Source organism: Euwallacea similis, chromosome 4 (genome assembly GCF_039881205.1).
Source record: "Euwallacea similis isolate ESF13 chromosome 4, ESF131.1, whole genome shotgun sequence".
NCBI lineage: Eukaryota > Metazoa > Arthropoda > Insecta > Coleoptera > Curculionidae > Euwallacea > Euwallacea similis.
Window position 1 is genome coordinate 7,908,372 of NC_089612.1, and position 18,086 is coordinate 7,926,457.

The 18,086-nt window shown below is 34.1% G+C and overlaps 1 protein-coding gene across 11 annotated transcripts in view; it reads left to right on the forward strand.

The window, feature by feature from the left end:
• The first annotated feature begins 14,996 nt into the window (after positions 1 to 14,996).
• Positions 14,997 to 18,086, forward strand: part of LOC136407996 (uncharacterized) — an 89,093-nt gene continuing 86,003 nt past the window's right edge. For all 11 annotated transcript variants that reach the window (XM_066388678.1, XM_066388681.1, XM_066388683.1 and 8 more), the window contains exon 1: positions 14,997 to 15,187. The gene's annotated coding sequence lies outside the window, so the exon portion shown is untranslated. The remainder of the gene's footprint in view (positions 15,188 to 18,086) is intronic.

Below are 18,086 nucleotides of genomic sequence, written 5' to 3' on the forward strand. Positions count from 1 at the left end.
ACGTGGATTTTTTTGTTTTTTAATTAGTTTTCTTAAAATTTTTCAAATAAACCCCTATTTTGGCTTAAATTGCATATATAGAAAATCAGTTACATTTTTTCATATGCAAGATAATGTAAGGTCTTGATAAACTCACAACCAGTTGTTTCAATAATTAATTGAAGATATGTCCGTAAGGATTTCCCTCCATTTATCATCTTTTCGAAAAGAAAATCTTTATGATCATAGGAGAGCTGAAAATTAATGGTGATAAAAATTAGCCTTTTTTAGGACCACGCATGGATATGAGGAAAATCTTTAGTTTTTTCAATATAAGAAATAATATAAGGTACTAGCATCCTTTCCAGTGCACAAAGACCATGACCAAATCGTTTATGTTTTTTCCTTCAACCGTGTGAAAAAGATGATTTCCATCATACTTTACCCGAACCGAAATCATCGTTTTCATGTTATAGGTGGAATATCTCGCAATGTTAACTTTCATTTCTAAAAACGAGAATTTGCTAGAGACGGATGAGTTTGCTACCAGAAAACGCTATTTTCGACATTGAGAAAACATTTGTTAGAGAGCGATTTGAATTCACAAAAAGCAGCAATTTTGGATATTGTTACCGAAAAGTCTACGAATTTTTCTCATAGAGATAAAGGGGATCGGCCTTGTACAAGGTGCCTTAAAATTAATACTTTTATGATAAAATACTAAACCTGCCGAAATGGCATTTGTTTAATAAAATGTCATGTATATTAGTAAATACGTTGAAAAACAATTAAATTAGGCTTTACCGCGACTCTTCTAGTTGACATTTAGTGAGTGAAAATGGCTGTCACCAAACCTTCTTTTGCTTGAAAGAAGTATGACAAATTGACAGGTTACTTGTCATTTAACAGGAACATGTGGAGGTTGCTCTGTTCGTTTTGTCATTTTCTGAGTCTTGTTCTTCTTTTTTTGTTGTTAATTTTTCTGGTACAAGCGTTTCTTTGTTTCAAAAAAGACATGGCAAATCACTCCCTCATCTAATGAGTCATAATACGAGGATAGTCCTAGAAGTACTCGACCTGAAATGTACAACGTTTTTCTTGTTAAAAATTTCCCTATATTACAAAGACCTACCCTTAAAAAGCGTATTTTTAAGAATTGAATATTTTTTAGTGAACGCTTTTAGAGACTTTGTGAACATGAAAAGAATTGGTTATCGGTACGTGATTCAATACTTTCATTTGAAAGGTCTTAGTCCATTTAACATCAAAGCGCAGTTAGGTTCTACTCTAGGGGAAATTGGTCCTGGTTAAAAACTGTAAAATATTGAGTGGCAGAGTTTAAACGTGGATGTACGAGCTGTTAAGACGAACTCTGCAGTGATCAACCCAATGAGGTGACCACTCCAAAAAATGTGGTCAAAATCACCAAAACTGTATTGTATATCGCATTTTCCCCAAACAATTGGATATGAGAAAGTTGTGCGCAAGATGGGTGTCGCGATTACTCACAATTGAACAAAAAAGGAGTGTTTGACAAAGTTTCGCAACAATAAAGCCGAGTTTTTGTACCGATTCATAAACATGAATGAAACATGGATCTATCATTTCACACTTGAGACGAAAAAGCAGTCAAAATAATGGCCTCAAAGGGGAGAATCGGCTCCAAGGAAGGCGAAAACCGTTCTATCTGCAGGAAAGGTGATGGCGTCAGTTTGTTGGGATGCACGTGGGATAATTTTTATTATCTATCTCCCTAAAGGAAAAACAAGAAACGGAGAATATTACACAAATTTATTGCAGCGTCTGAGCGAAGAAATTAAGAAAAGCGACCGCCTTTGGCGAAAAAGAAAGTCTTGTTTTATCAAGACATCGAACCAGTCCATACTTCCGTCATCGCGATGGCAAAATCAATCAACTTGATTTCGAACTTTTTCCTTGCCCACCTTATTCGCCAGATTTAGTCCCCTCAGATTATTTTCTATTTCCAAATTTGAAAAAACGCCTTGGTGGAAAGAGATTTGCCAATAATAAAGAGGTAGAGTTCGAGGAGATGCCTATTTTGAAACATTCGAAGCTTCTTACTATAAACAGAGTATAGAAACCCTGAAACATCGCTGGGAAAAGTGTGTCAATCACAAAGGAGACTATGTTGAGAAATAATGTAAAATTTTCCAATATTTTTTTTTTTTAAGTGTTAGGTTGGGTACTTTTGGGACTATCCTCGAAGCTGTTGCCAAAAAGCAGCAATATTGGGATTTGTTTTCGAAAGTTCCACGAATTTGCCCCATGGGAAAAAATGAATGTACTTTGTACAGGATAACTGAAAATTAATTATTTTATGGTAAAACACTAAATCTGCCCAAAGTGCTTTTTTTTTAATAGAACATCCTGTAAATTAGCGAATGCGTCGAAAGAGAATTAAATATCCTTTATACCGATGTATCATGCTCCCATACATAAATCGTCATATTTCACTATAAAATGCTGAATTGTGTATCATTTCTAAACGTTTGAGATTATTTTGGTATATTTATCGCAAATGGCTTTGGAACGCCATGACTGTTAACAACAATTGAAATTTGCGTTTGCGCGTACGGCTTCAAAGCGGTGTGACGTATCAAACATTTCTGGGCCAAGCTAAAAATAATGATCGAGCAGCAATCTCCGAATTGACTGACAAAAATACAGTGGCTCGAATCCACGTCAGTGGCGCAGACAATAAACTTAATTTTATGGCTATGTTGCAAAACTAACGTGTTTTCCAACATTGTTATGCAACGATCGAAAATTAGACTTTTTTAGAGCTTTTCGTGCGTACGTGGGGACCTCTTTATAACTTTTGTATATAAAAGGATGTCAGCCACCAGCGCCCTAACCGCCATGTAGATTAGAAATCGAAGGATAATGCCATGTCCACTATTGACCACTATCCGCTTATCCCTTGTTAAAATCAAGTCATTACCTTCTTGCTTCCAGTCCGCTTGTTTGCCACCGACAAAGATCAAGGGAACAGCTTAACATTCTTGTCAGTGACAATGCCCAAATAGTGTCGGAATGAAGAATCAGCCCTTAAAGCATCAAGTCATCGACTATTTAGAGCAGTCCAGGAGCACAGAGAGACCGACACCAACTATACGCTTTAATCTAGGCAAACACACAAACAAAGGCACAGAAAACGGTGTGAAAGTGATATTGTGTCTTTTTGCTCACTGTGAAGCTCTGTTGACAGGGTGACAATACCTAAACCCCGATGCGGTACTTTAGAGCCACCGCACCAAAAGGACCGAACGCCAATCGTCAATTGTCAATGGAGTCAGTGGACTTCGAGTAATTTGCTTTACTTATGAGTGCCGACAAAGGGAGATCCACAGAGAACTACTTGACTTTTATGTCCAGAATTATGTCGGCTATTTTTTTCTTGTAAAAGGTTCATTGAATTCGGCCAGGTGTTAATAGGATAATTTTATTTATATGGGGCGCTCGGATGGGTTAGGAATTTCCTATGCGATAAATTATGCCTACACAGCATTGCGATAAACACGATCATTATGATAATTTTGCCAAACTGGATTATGTGTGAGGTTTAGCTCTCTAGCTAGCCTGAACTAAAGGTTTTTTATGTTGAGGTCAAGGGAAAATGCGTGTACGCATCCCAGATTGTGGTTAGTCTGTTATACGGCCAGAGGCATAATATTCGGACGCTGGCTAAAGGTTGATAAAACGTGATTTTTCAGACTTAAAAGTTGAAAAATAAAAACCGTTTTTTTATAACGATGTATGAAACCATTTTCAATGAAGGCATGCATTTGATATTTAAAAAAAAAATCGAACAGCAAAAGAATTTCTTGAATAGCGAACAAAATGGTTGCAATACCAGAAGCTAAAAATATTTGGATCATTCAATTTAAGTGTTCCAAGAATGAGTCATACGATTGTTGGCGCCATCCCTTGTGTACAGGATTGGTTCGTATATTTACGCCTACTACTTTTGTTATATAAAAAAAGCGAATTTAAATACAAAAGTCGAAGGGTTTATCCTAAATCTCCAGAAAATTTTACGCAACAACAGATGAATATTTTAAAGTTAAAAAAGGACACAAAGTCGGTAAATTTATAGTGGAACACCCTGTATATTTTATAAAAATCGAGTACACCTTTACTTTCTGATTTCAAAAATATATAATATGTTTGGTTTAGCCGTTTTTGCGATATTTGCATTTAAAAATCGGAATTATTTTGTTGTTCCAAATTGCAGTTGCTATGAATGAACAGCGTCATTAGTAATTATTAGTTATTAATTCATTATTTTTATCTTGGAAATAATAAATTAATTTCGAATTGACATAAACAAATTGCTTTTAATAGCAGGGAGCCAAGATGAATTTTTTTAAAATAAATAATTTATGATGATTCAAAATTCACAAATGCCGAATGTGTCCGCCATTACCTTCAACACATTTTCGTTAATCTTCATCTAATCTCAACAAAGCATTGCAAATGAACTTAGGCTGTTCATTTACTGAATCAATACTTGTTTGCATTTTTTCACTTAAATTCTCTAAATTTCGACTTATTTATTTCAACTTTTCTTCTTCTGTATAACCTATTTTACGGATGAAATGAAGAAAGTGTGATAGTCGAATAAATAACAATTGCTAATGACGTTCGGTTCATTTGTTCATTTATGGCAACTGCGATTTACAAAATCAAAATAATCCAGATTTTTAAATGCAAATACCGCGAAAACAGCTAAACCAAATGTCAACATATTATATATTTTTGAAATCAGAAAATAAAGGTTTATTCAATTTTATAAAATATACAGGGTGTTCCATTATAAATTTACTGATTTTGTGTCCTTTTTTATCTTTGCAATGTTCATCTGTTGTGCTACGTAACACTTTTTGGCGGTTTAGGATAACTTCTACAACTTTTGTATTTAAAAGTTTTCTTTTTTCTATATAATAAAAGTAGTAGGCACTATCTAAATATACGGACCAACCCCGTACATATTGATTCATTATAGACTTCTGTGCTTAGTATCGCTTAACATTGTTTCAATATGGCTAGTGGTAAAAATGCAAGTTTCGATTTAAAACAATTAATTGGAGGTGTTTCATTACGAAAAAAGTTGCTCCCACGGGAAAATTACCTCCATGTTGAAATTAAGCAAAAGTGCAGTTGAAAATATTATTTCGCGATATAAAAATGAAGACAGATTCGATTTTATTTCAAAAACAGGCCGTCTAAATCTATTGAAAATAAAGGATCAACGTTTTATTATGCGAAAAGTTAAACAAGATATAAAATTAGTGTTCCAAAACTGCGAATATATTTAGAACAATATAGTGAGAAAAAGGTGTCTCTTAGAACAATACGTCGTTGCATCCATTCCCATGACTATCATAGCAGAATACAAGAAAAAACCGTGGCTATTGCAAAAGGATAAAAAATTAGGCTAAAATTTGCCTTCAACTATGTATTAAAAGAAGATAGTTACCGATCAGATGTAATTTTTTGTGACGAGTCCAAATTTAACATCTTTGGTTCAGTGGACGCCAAAGAGATTGGAGCAAAGTAAATGAAGCTTTAAAAAGCAAAAACCTACGCCCAACAGTCAAGCATGATGGAGGGTCCGTTATGGTATAGGATTATATTATATATTATATTAAGTGCAGGAGTTGAGTAATTGATATTCATCAAAGGAAATATGGATAAAGTGTATTATTTAAAATGTTTTAAAATAAAATCTTTGTTCCAATGCCGAGAATATGGACATTTTAAATACATTTAAACATCAACAGGATAACAATCCAAAACACCGTGCAGGAATAGTAAGAGAATGGCTTCTCTAGAGTTGCTCAAAAGTGTTAAAAACTCCAGCACAATCCCCAGATCTCACCTCTATTGACAACGTGTGGCATTTTCTGGAAAAGCAGAGAAGAAAACACGAAATTACTAATAAGATGGCTTTGAAACGGGTGTTACAAAAAGAGTGGTCTAAAACTGATACGGAGTTAAAAAAAAAATTGCAATGCCTAATGGTTTAAAAAGTGTAATTAAACAAAATGCAGGATGTGCAAAGTACTAAAATCTGTTTGCATTTTGCTTAAAACTTATAATAATAAAATCGTCCGAGTATTTTTGGTTCCTTGTTTTTCTTCCTCATTTTATTCATCATAGAAAGATTTTTTTGCTGTTCGATTTACTTAAGATATCACCTATACGCCTTTATTGCGAACGATTTCATGCATCAATACAAAAATATTTTTTATTTTTCTACTTTTAAACCTGAAATATCATGTACTATAAACGTTTATGTATATAAGGGATAGCCCTCTGGCAATATCATTGTTTTAAAATCACCGTAATTTTCTGAGTAAGTGCTCAATACCACTCAGTTACATAAACATTAGTTTTATTCAGCTAACCGTATAATTTGGTTGTTTTACTTCCATGTGCACCATTGCTGTAAAATCGCGATCCCATCAAATCCAGATTGTTTTCTGATTTTCCAATTATCCATCCCGTTGTGATAAATTAATCGTGTTTCATCCCAAACCGAGGATTTTTACCGTTTAGCGGACTCCAATTTTATTAACTGTTGTCGAGCTCGGTTGAATTTAGGAAATTTTTGTTTAAGATTAAAATAAGTTGTTCGTCATAATAGTCAGAAAACACATTTCAAGTCAGCGCTGCACCAAAATGCAGCGACTGCAATAAAGCGCTGCAGAGCTCTTTTTGCCTGAATGCGCCCAATATGAATTTGCAATTAAAAATATGTGAACCATGTGTTCGATTGTTTCGTATGTTCATTTTAGCATTTCATTTTGTCTTCAAACCTTGAGTTTTCAGTAATTAATTTTAGCACCAGTACCGCTAGTGCATGCTCGACCACTTTCCGCATTAAAAGCTTAGATAGCCGCCTCACTTATTAGCAGGAATAAATCCTGGCCACTTAACCAACAGGATGGTATCCATGGAAACCAGTATTGCCCAGTTTTGTGATTTATATGGAAATTACCTATTTTCCGGATAAAGTTGGAAGTACATTGATCTAATGGCTCTTAGGCGCAAAGTGGCCGTCTTGATTCCCCCGGCCGCAAGAAACGCTAGACAATCGGAAAAAAATTGACAATCGATAGGGGCACACGCGATGCGATATTGTCACGCGTTGGATTTTTGACCGAACATCTGCGCTATCTTGATCATAAATAATACAGAAACGGTTGAATGTCGGCTGAAAGATGCCTTTTCATAGGTTGTTTTCGCCTGGATGGGTTTATATTGCGGTTAGATACCTTCTTCATCGTTTTGTTTGCCATGGAAATTTATTTACAACAGTGGCCGATGGGTTTCGACTCATTGGTTGAGGTAGAATGGAGGCCAGAGGACTGCCACTGGGATAATGTGTTTCTTTGCACACAATATGTCCTAAAAATTCAAATCCGTTTAGAAATCTTCAAAGGAAATGCGTCTACGAATCTCATTAAAAATGCGCCTCTGTCGATGGTAAATCTTTTATTATTGATGACGTCTTTAAATGCCAATGCTTGTTATTTGGGCTCCCTTTTCTTCCCAATCCAGTTAGTGTGGTAAACAAGTTGTTATCAATGTGGGTTAGTATTGATTTCTCCTAAATGGACCTAGATAGATCAGCAAATATTTATATTTTCCTTAGCAGCGTTCATTGGTCTTTAAATTTCGCCTAAGAAACACTATATCTACTTTATAAGAGCACTATTTCTCTTGAGTTCAAGTGATAATTTTCGAAACGCCTTTCTTCATAAGGGAAGAATGGAGTGCAGACTTAATAGCCATAAATCCATTTACAATAAATTCCACAAAACCTTTTCACGTTTAGAGATAATTCAATGAAAAGGGAGCATCAAGCGTCAGGGTGGTCCCGAAATTGGCAACGCTTCTCACTTGAGTTTTACGAGATCACTTTTATTTGGTCTTTATATACCTGAAGCCACTTAAATATTTATTTATTCTTTTACTTTCGATTTTATACACTTTTCATTGGGTGACTACCTACCCCGATTTTTCACGCTTTTCGATTTAATGAAATCCAATGAGTATTTCGGTTACACAAATATTGCGGATGCTGAAAATGCACCTGAAAAGAAAGATAAGAAATACAGGTCAAGGAAAACGTCTGCCTGAGCGAATCCATTCAGGAAATGTCTAAAGGATTTTTATCACTTTTGGCACGTCTAGGCCTTTGCAAAACCCCAAAAACTGAAAACAATCCGGAATCGACATAAAGCAAACAACACAAAACATTCGAGGATATTTCGTTCTGAATGCTCCGGTAAGTTCTGATTCTCGTATCGACTTCTGGCTTTTATTCTTCCTGACATATTTTCTTTTTCTCTGTAATTTGTCAGTGTTACTTGGGAGATGTAAGTGAAAGTTTGTCAAAAATGGTTGGAAGGGGTTGTGATAAAGGTTTTTCAATAGAAAAGAAGGCAGTTGCTGCTCTGGGCTTTGGTTTTTTCTTGAAAAAATCGTTTTTCACAGAACCTTTTAGTGAGTATTGAATACCATTCAATTGAGTTACCCATATGTGAAGGAAAAAAATAAAAACAGCCAGTTTATACATACGAAAATAGAAAATTCAAAAATTATAGCAGAAATATTCTACAATGCATCTGCGGCCAAATATTGTTTTTCTTTAATGGAGTACTTTGTGTATTTTAAATCTTTTTCCAAAATTTACTAAAAATATGGTTGTTTTTGTCTTTCTCGAAATAACAAAAAGTAAAAAATTATTATTTTTTAAATAAATTTTAATAAGTGGCGATGGAAATGTGAAATCAAATCAAAAACGAAATTTCAACTTTGACATCCTGTACTTTTCTTAATATCAACTTCCGGTATAGAATAATTTAAACAAACCTTGTTTCTTAGATTATCACTTATACACTTAATTAACTATCAGAGTGGAAAGCGTAAATATTATTGCATTCGCCATTTTCTCAAGAAACGTTGTTTATTTTTACCTAAACCACACATACATATTTTGTAAATTGTGCGATAAAATAAAGTAATAGTAGATTGTGCAGCAAGGTTGTAAATTACATTATTATGACCCGAAGGTCAAAGTTAAGCGCAACGCTAAGAGATTTATTACGTGAGAGTGTCAAAGCAAGAAATTCGTAATTAGATTTAACTAGATTTCACAAAATTACAATAAATTTATCTTTTAATCAAAAACAAAAAAAAAACGAATTTGAATCAGAAGATGTAAGGTGTCCAAGGAGGTGGTAATATATCAAAACGAGAAATTATCATTGATGTTATCCACTTTTGAGGGGATTTGCTTGCTCGATGTATTGTAGAAGTATTCGTTTGGGTATCCAAATAAGTTTAGTTTTCTGAGTAACTTATTGCCCTAAATTATTAACAGTTATAGAAATTAGCTCCATCCAATGTCAAACGTTTTCTCATAGTGAAAAAGTTACATATGATTTTCTATGGAAATCGTATTTATGCTTTTAAAAAAATAAATAGCTTAAAACTGAGAAACGTTATGTGCCAAGACAACATAAGATCACCGAAAAAAATGATTTAAGATGAAAGAAATCTTCGATGTTAGGCAGGCTCTATTAAAAAGACGTAGAATATGTCGTAGACTTTTCCAATGTATTCTACAATAATTCTTTTGTTCCACTTAAGAAAAAATATATTTAATATGTCACTCATTTTTGGGCCACCCTGTATAAGACTTTTTAATTCTGAAATAATCCACACTTGATTACACATTAATCTACACTATATATATAATTCACGGGATTTTTAAAGATTTTTTAGCTCTAATAAAATCTTTGGATGCAGAAATAGAGGGAAATGCAAAAATTATTCGCAGAATCCTGATGTTTTTGCCTGTCATAAAGATGGATTACACAATTTTATTTGCATAAAGCTCTTTGTCGTCCACAATCCGCGTTCTAAAGGGCAGAGAAACCGAGATGTTTTCCCACTACATCTTATTCCGCGTGCTATTTAGACTTTAAATGGGAAAAATATTCAACACTAAATACTGCAAAATATGCATGAAGTATCTATTAAATAAATTGGTATTTTATAATGCGCCTTTGCGTAGATTCTCACATCTCAGTTGATATTTTGTTCATGAAATTTAAAAAAAAGCAATCATGCAGATTTGCGAGAATTATTTTAACCCCTCTGAATGAATATTCATACGGGCATTCAAAAAATAACGACATAAAATCGTCAGAAATGATTAGATGCAGGGTAATATACAGGGTGGTACATGATGCAAATGATAATAAATAAATAAATCGTCCTGCATGTTCTCGTGCCAAAATGAAATTTTATGGTGCGATTATTTCACAATCTTTTTTTCGATGTACAGGATGTTTTCGAAATATCTCCCATATTATAGAACATAAAAAAAAAGTGTAAGTAGTAATATTTTAGAGATTTTTGAATTCAAATTACAGTAATGTGATCGATATATTCTTTAACGATATGGGTTTTTCAATTCAGACATAAACTTGTTTTTTTTTATTGAGACCCCCTGTGCATTATTGGTTCATTCACGAGCCTCTTTTTAATTTCAGTGATATAAAGTTTGCTATATTTGGATTTAATTTTTTTTTTTAATTTGATTAAAAATATATTTTTCCTATAAGAAACAATTCGTTAGAAAGAACATAGTATCCATTAGATTTAGAAGGAGCAGTTTCGAGAGCAGGCTCTTCTTAAAACATTTGTTCTTATGGGAAAAATACATTTTATATCAATTTTTCTGAAACTATCGAAAGAAAGAGACCTATCAAATGAATGAATAATGTGCAGAGTATTCTTGCAAAAAACAAAACTGTATATCACAAATGGAAAAACACTATCGATAATAATTTGTATAATAATCGCTAAAATTTCTAAAATTCTCTATCTTCGATAATATCCAGGGTGCGGTCTCATGGTCAAATGAAAGACTTTTCAAAAACCCCCAATATATTGAAAACAAATGAATTTCACGGAGGATGCGCATTTATACTTTACGCGCAACATAAATCCGTCGAAGAGGCGCTACCCTGTATAGAAACGGTGCCTTTTCGCCTTTCTTGTCGCCATTTTACTTTTTTTATTTCCCCAGAGGAACTAACTTTCTTATGACTTTTAAAGTCCGTGTGAAAATCTACTTTGATTCTTACCATATTTTACCATATTGTCTGCTATTCGTGTCTAAGTCCCTGCACAAAACTAATATTGCACAGCAGCTTCAAATAAACCAAAAAATTGAATTCTAAAATCTCATATATTCCAGTTTTCTCGAAGCAAATACTAAAAAGTTCATGCAAGTTTTGCTATATTTCCTTAAGGAGAGGGCTTTGATGAAGTTTCTTAGAGTCTTTCTTTGAAACCCGTCCAATTCAGTGCCCACTTCTCTTTAGTACTTTAATTTATTTTACACAATAATGTCGTTTCCTTTTGCCGAGCAAGTGAAAATCTAATGGATGCTCCTTCATAAAAATAATATTCCTCCACAAACAGCTTTATCTAGTGCAATATTAAATGTTAGAAGAGAATGGATGCGAATGAGGACTTAATGACGCTTTAATAAATCTTCCTTGCTAAAAAGATTTATTTTGAATTTACCCTCTGAGAAGGAAGTTTTAACAGGTTTTTAGTGATAAAATAATAATTTGAGAATGCTCCTGAATGTCTGGGTGGTGATGGGTTCTTTCCAGCAATATCCGCTCGCTTTTATGGCGAAAGTTGATAAGATGTTGATAAAAATCGGGAAATACGCTTCGGTCTATTTGATGCAGCCAGGAAGTAATAGTTATTTACCTAACGAGCACGTGAATAGAAATTCCATAGAATACATTTATCACCCTCCAACAAAGGTTAACTATTTCTTATCAAATGCATTTCCTTCCGAAAGAAGCTTTCGACAAGTGCATTTGATAAAATATTTGAGGAAGTTAGTTTTCCGAGATTCAATTCCATTAGAAAATAATGGAAATTAGGTACATAGGTATTTATAAATTTTTCAACCAAATTCAGAAGAAGGACTACAGAGGAAATATAAATTTATAGTTTAGTACTAAAATAATATCAAAAACTGTACAAGATATTTCATAATAGTATTCATTCCTTAAGGGGTGAATCTGTGAACGATTTTGAGCAAAAAAGTACACGAAAATATATATTCCTAAATTATTCGTTACAGAGATACAAGGTGAACAAATTTTAAAAAATATTTCGTTTTTTTACGTTTATTGAGATATCTAGTTCAAATGTGAAAAATAAGTTGTTCTGACTACACCATTAGCTACACCAATTGGTTGCGAAAATTTACAGGGTGATGTTTTTTCTGGAGTCAAGCTCCGTTTTACGTTTTCTCGTCGCGCCACTGACCACGTATTTCTCGAAATTTAAGTTCAGTGTTCAATCTTCTTTGTCACATGCATTTTCCCTTATCTTTTACCGTTTTTGAGTTAATTTAAAACGTATTAGAGGAACTGCTCTATTTGTATTTATGGAAATTTAAATGGGAAAGTATAAGCACATGCGGCACTTTTTATGGGAAAATCATGTGTCTTCTTACAGACTTTTGCATATAACTTGAAAACGGTGATCGATACTAAAAAAATGTCAAAGATATAAAACTGAAGAAGTATATTAATTTTCAATAGCAGTTTATCACTGGTAATGGGAGGCCTTTGGGCAGTCAAAGGGGGCATGACTCATAACCGCTTTGTATGGCTAATGACGTAGCAATAAAACGTAGGCAATAATAAATAACCTATTTTTGGAATTAATATCTCAAGAACTGCATGTGCTACAAGAAGAAACACAAAAAAACAAAATAAAATATTAACACCCTATATTTCTGTAACAAATCACTTGCAAATAAATATTTAAATGAACCTTGTTGCTACATTTTTGCTACATCTTTTCAAATAAACTCAATAGTCCATGGATTAATACATAGGCTGTTCTACAAGTCTTGCCATTGGAACCTCGCCTATTCTAGCCGAGCCATTTTCAATTTATAAGTAAAAAATGAAAACACAAATTTTTAGTTATTTTAAAGTTAGCATTTCTGTTAGTTCAGTGGTCTAAAGACGCATTCGCATTAAGCGTTAAATGACGTATAGTTCAGGTTAGTTCAGGTCGGTTGATTAATTCAACTGACCTCTTATCTCTTAATATAGCTGAAATCCCCATAGTGGGGCTTCCAAAACGGGCAATATGAATACGAAATAACCCTGTACATATTTTCAATCCCTTGGACATTACGAATAATTTTCTTACTGAAATTATCTTTAAAATTAGCATACTTGCATAGCGTATGATACACACGATTGTATGAACATCTTCGTGAACGACTACTTACGTGAGCAGTAAGAAAGGTGCTAAAAATATGACATTTTAATTTAATTTAAACATTTATACGAACATGAACTAGCAATCGATTCTTCATTGGGATAGAAGGTGTTGAAATTTCAGATTTTTTAAATAATTTTACTACAAAACTGCTTCAGTTGTTGAAATGTGAAGTTGAGATATTGAGAACAGAGAACTGTATAGAATTGTAATATACCCTTATGTTACGCCCACATACATAATCATTTTTTAGCCATATTCCTGGCATGCCAGATTTCAGTATCTATTATTCCCAAAAACATGTGGCTCTCTATAATAAAACTTTCACCCCTTTCCTTGTAAGAAGTAGAACTTAAGTGCAATCCCGTTTCGCTTAAATTGGTATAACTGCAATATACCAATAGAAGATCCATTTCGCCACTGAACCCAATGTCGTGCTCAAAAAAGATAGGCAATAAATTAACCGATAATTGCCTCTTAGCCGAAGTACGCCCATGTACGTTAACCCTCGATCTTAGTACTTAAGAAATTCGTAACTCTGATAAGACTCTTTTGGTCGAATTATCGTGTTGACGTATACTTCGTTAACCGAGCTCTTCTTTTTTGTAAATCTGATTAAGGTGCATTATTTAACAGCAAAATAAATTACTTCGTAAGTTGTTCCTGAGTTTGTTGTTCCAAGATCCATTACAGAATCTTCATAACTAGAATTTAAAAATCGGTGTTAAACTCTACAGGGTGGTAGATTATCTAGGGTCAGGTGCCCTAATACTAACCCAAACAATTTTTCTGGGTCAAAATCAGTTGAGTCCACCATACACCAAACAATTCCAGCAGTACTAAGTATCGCTGCGAATATCTTAGTTGCATACCTTAATCTTAAGATGTTATCAGCAGTAAGCTAAGGTATCGCCAGCTCCACCTAGGTATGTTTCGCAGTACTACTGCTGCGCTGCGGATTTACGCTAACTGCAAACGACTTATTCTAACTATAACGCAAGGATTTTTTTGAGGTTCTAAATTGAACAAGAATTTCGAATTTTAGGAACTAGACGGTCAGTGGATTGCTTCAAAAAATGTGAGGGTGATAAAATGGTAGAACGTAGTACTAGAAATAGTTAAAAAATCTACAGTCCCAGTACTGAATTCATGATCACTTTTAGGAAAAGAATTGTCTTATTTCGACGGTAGAAATGGCTTTACAAAATGCTTGCACCCCATTTCCGTGCAACCTTATAACTGCATGCTTCTGAAGCATGAACCATCATGCCTGCATTTCACATTATAACTAAAATTTCTCCATTTTGCTTAAGTAGAGTAATACATCTTTGAAAGGATTAAAGTTCCTCAAGCAATTTTCAACGGAACTGAGAGAATGTGAGCGAGAAGAACTTCATTTTATTGCTAATGACATAGTATTTAAATGAATAGACATGTAAATACAGGACTAACAATAAAAAATTTACATTTTTCTTGTAATCCGCTTGGAACTTGGAAACGAAACCGGAAACGGCAATTTTTTCGATAAAAACACAAAAGAAATTATGTCTTTATAGATGGGATGGGTCCCATCGATTCGGGCATGGAGAATGCGCAGTTATTTTCGCCTCAGCCGCCGCTGGATCCCGATCTGTATACCGCGGGAAATAAGTTGGGAGCGTGCATGAAATTTCGTGACGCAACATTTCTCGATTTTCGGAAAACTTCCAACCCGAAAGACTTCTATCGAAATTCGCGCGGTCGGGGGATATTCGAACTTTTTGCCAGTTTTTTGTCGGAACGAGCCAAAATTCGTGAGTTACCCACGACTTTGGATATTTTGGAAACTTTTCGAAAGGTAAGGAGCTTCTTACTGGAGGGGGCGGATAAACACGGATATTATGTAACTGAGATATATGAAGCCAATTATGTAGTTATCAATGACTTAGCACACTTTAGCAACGATGTTAACTCCTACAATTCTCAGGAAGTATTTGAACGAGAATATACGTTTTTTTAAGTTTTCTAAAAATAGGTGATATTGAAAACTTTGCCCCTGTGCATGAAAAAAATTCACAGTATGTAAAATAGTAATTATTGCCCTCCTAACCTGGTGCAGAAAGAAGACCTTTGTCCCAAACACGTACACACCCCTTTAGGTCCGCAGCATAAGTAAGTAAAATGTGTCCCTGTTGGGTACTTTAGGCTGTTAGTTCATGAAGGTGATAAGATATAGTCACTAGAAAATCCCTTCTTAGATACATATTGTTTTATTTGTGGCACTTGGCGATAAATAACAATCTAATGAGGCCAGATCTGGTCATCGTGCTGGCCAACGTATGTCTCTGTGGCTGAATATTTGTCTGACTCTACCGGGAAATACGTCATGAAAATAGTCAGCTAGTCTCCTAGCGTTACGTGGCGGGGCACCATCTTGTTGGAACCAAAGATTAGAAGTTTAATCTATCATATCTTGCTTTTCTTCACTTGAAAAAGGCGTTGTGTTAATAGATTTATACTCATTTTTTGACGGTAGGTAACCTAATGTGAAATTTAGTGGAATTCTCAAAAATATCACATAAACTGTTAAAAAATTAAGCAAAAGTGTGGATATTATTATCAAGGCATTCTTTGCAAAAACAGAATATTTGCGTCGAACTGCGAATCTGAATCTTCACATGAGCTAAATTCAGAAATGTGAAAATCCAAGATGACGCTCATAGGGAAATACAAAATTGATGATGGCTGTCGGAAATCGAAACGTCGGACTTCAAATATGACGTTGCCATGTTGTAAATAATAAGAGGATAAGTTGCATCGATATAGCATCAATCGGTTTGAATTACCTCGCCAAATAAGCTGAGGAAAAAACAAAAATTGTTTTTCAAACTTTCCGATTTTTCCCAATATCTTCGAAATCCATCGGAAATTTTCACATCTTAGAGCAGCAAACTCGAACTCGCCCAACTTTGCCCCATTTTAATCGCCCTTATCTTGCGAGATCCATGAGTTGAGCTCCCGAAACTGGCACCCTGTATTAAAAAAAATCGATTATTTTCAGTTTCAATTGATCTCTAAAAGCAATTTTCACTGAATATAAATAGCATTTCTTGATTGGCATAAATAGAATAAAGCATATTAAACCTGGAGTCACTCTTCGGCGGTTAAAATATTTTCCTCATGAATTAAACGTTAGTCCCAGGTATTAGATTGTTTGGTATTTGAGACGCTGTTATTTTGGTAAAGCCGTTTATTCCCTGGGTTTAGTGCTGTAATTGAATTTGAATTTGTGTGCGATAATTTAAGTCGCAACCATATTCGAATCTATGTCAGGGTTCATTTTCTTCATAACTCGAGATATGAAACGTATTGTAACGGGTTAATGTAGTTACATCGTGATATGCACCAATGTAAACAAGATTAATATTCTGTGTTCCCTTGGTGGGTTCAAAATGATTGCTCTAGTTAGGAAATTGCCTGGCTACCTCTTTATAAAGGTTTATTAATTAACAGCAAATTTGAAGGTTTTGGATTTAAAAGATCAAGCGGTTGTGAATCGTGTTCCAAAAGAGAAGAATTTTTCAATTGACGTAGATAAATCTCAGGCTTAAATAAAATTAATTAAATTTAAGTTGAAATTAACTTAAAAAACACTGATTGGAGTTAATTAATTTATTCCATGAATTCACAAGGGACAAAAGGAGGGTCTAGTGAGGAAGCCCGGCAGTGAAGAGCAATATAATCGCACAACTGAGAATACTAATAACGTACAAACGAAACTAAACTTAAATACGTGGTGCAACTGATTAGGTAACAGATTACCTTTATTTTACTTTTGCTGTAAACAAAGGTAAAATATAATATTATTTTAATAAAGATGTGGCAAATCCAAAAAAACCTTCCAATTAGACAGGGAAAATTAATTTCTAAAACAAACACAAATTTATTGTACCACATAGGATTCCACATAGGGGAAATCATTCCAATTCATTTATCATTATCGACATTTCATAACACGAACTTTCAAAATGTTTCATGTTACGTGGGTCTATGAATTATGCCATTAAAGTTTTCCCTAACGTCCTGTTACGTCTTACTTCTGATCTTTCCAATAACGTTACCTTTGAGTAATGTAAACTTGAAACTCGTGAACCATAAATCAACAACTAACCTGAACTAATCTAATGATGCTTTACGAAAAAAAATTCTAACTATCACAACTATTTAACACGAACTTAGCTCGTGCTTTCTAGTCCCCCTCTCTGCCTATGTAAATGAGTTTAATTGGATATGAACTTAGGAACGATAAATATCTAAAATTCTGCAAATAATTTATGGCCCTAAATGAACTAATTTTGTTAGGAAAATTAATTTATATGTAAAATTCCATATTGATTTTAAGCCGAGTTTCATTCAAAGCACTCAATGTTTACGAATTGATATCACTTTTGTCCCAAAAATGTAGGGAAATTATATTGCGTGTTTTGGCATCATATAGGATGTTTCAGTTGTACCCGTAATGGACTTGCTCACTGTAAATTTAAAGAGAATGCTCTATGCACTGCTTGAGGTTTATGAATTTGCTTTGATGGCTTTGACCGTATTAAGTAATTTCTTAGTCAATAAGTTTTCTCTCCCCCTAGTCTCCTGTGAATTTAATAATTTCTCCTTACCCGATGTGAGGTGGAAACTCCGCAGGAAGTTTCCACCTCACGTCCACCAGTCACGTTTCTTCTTTGTTATGTGTTACCGCTTTT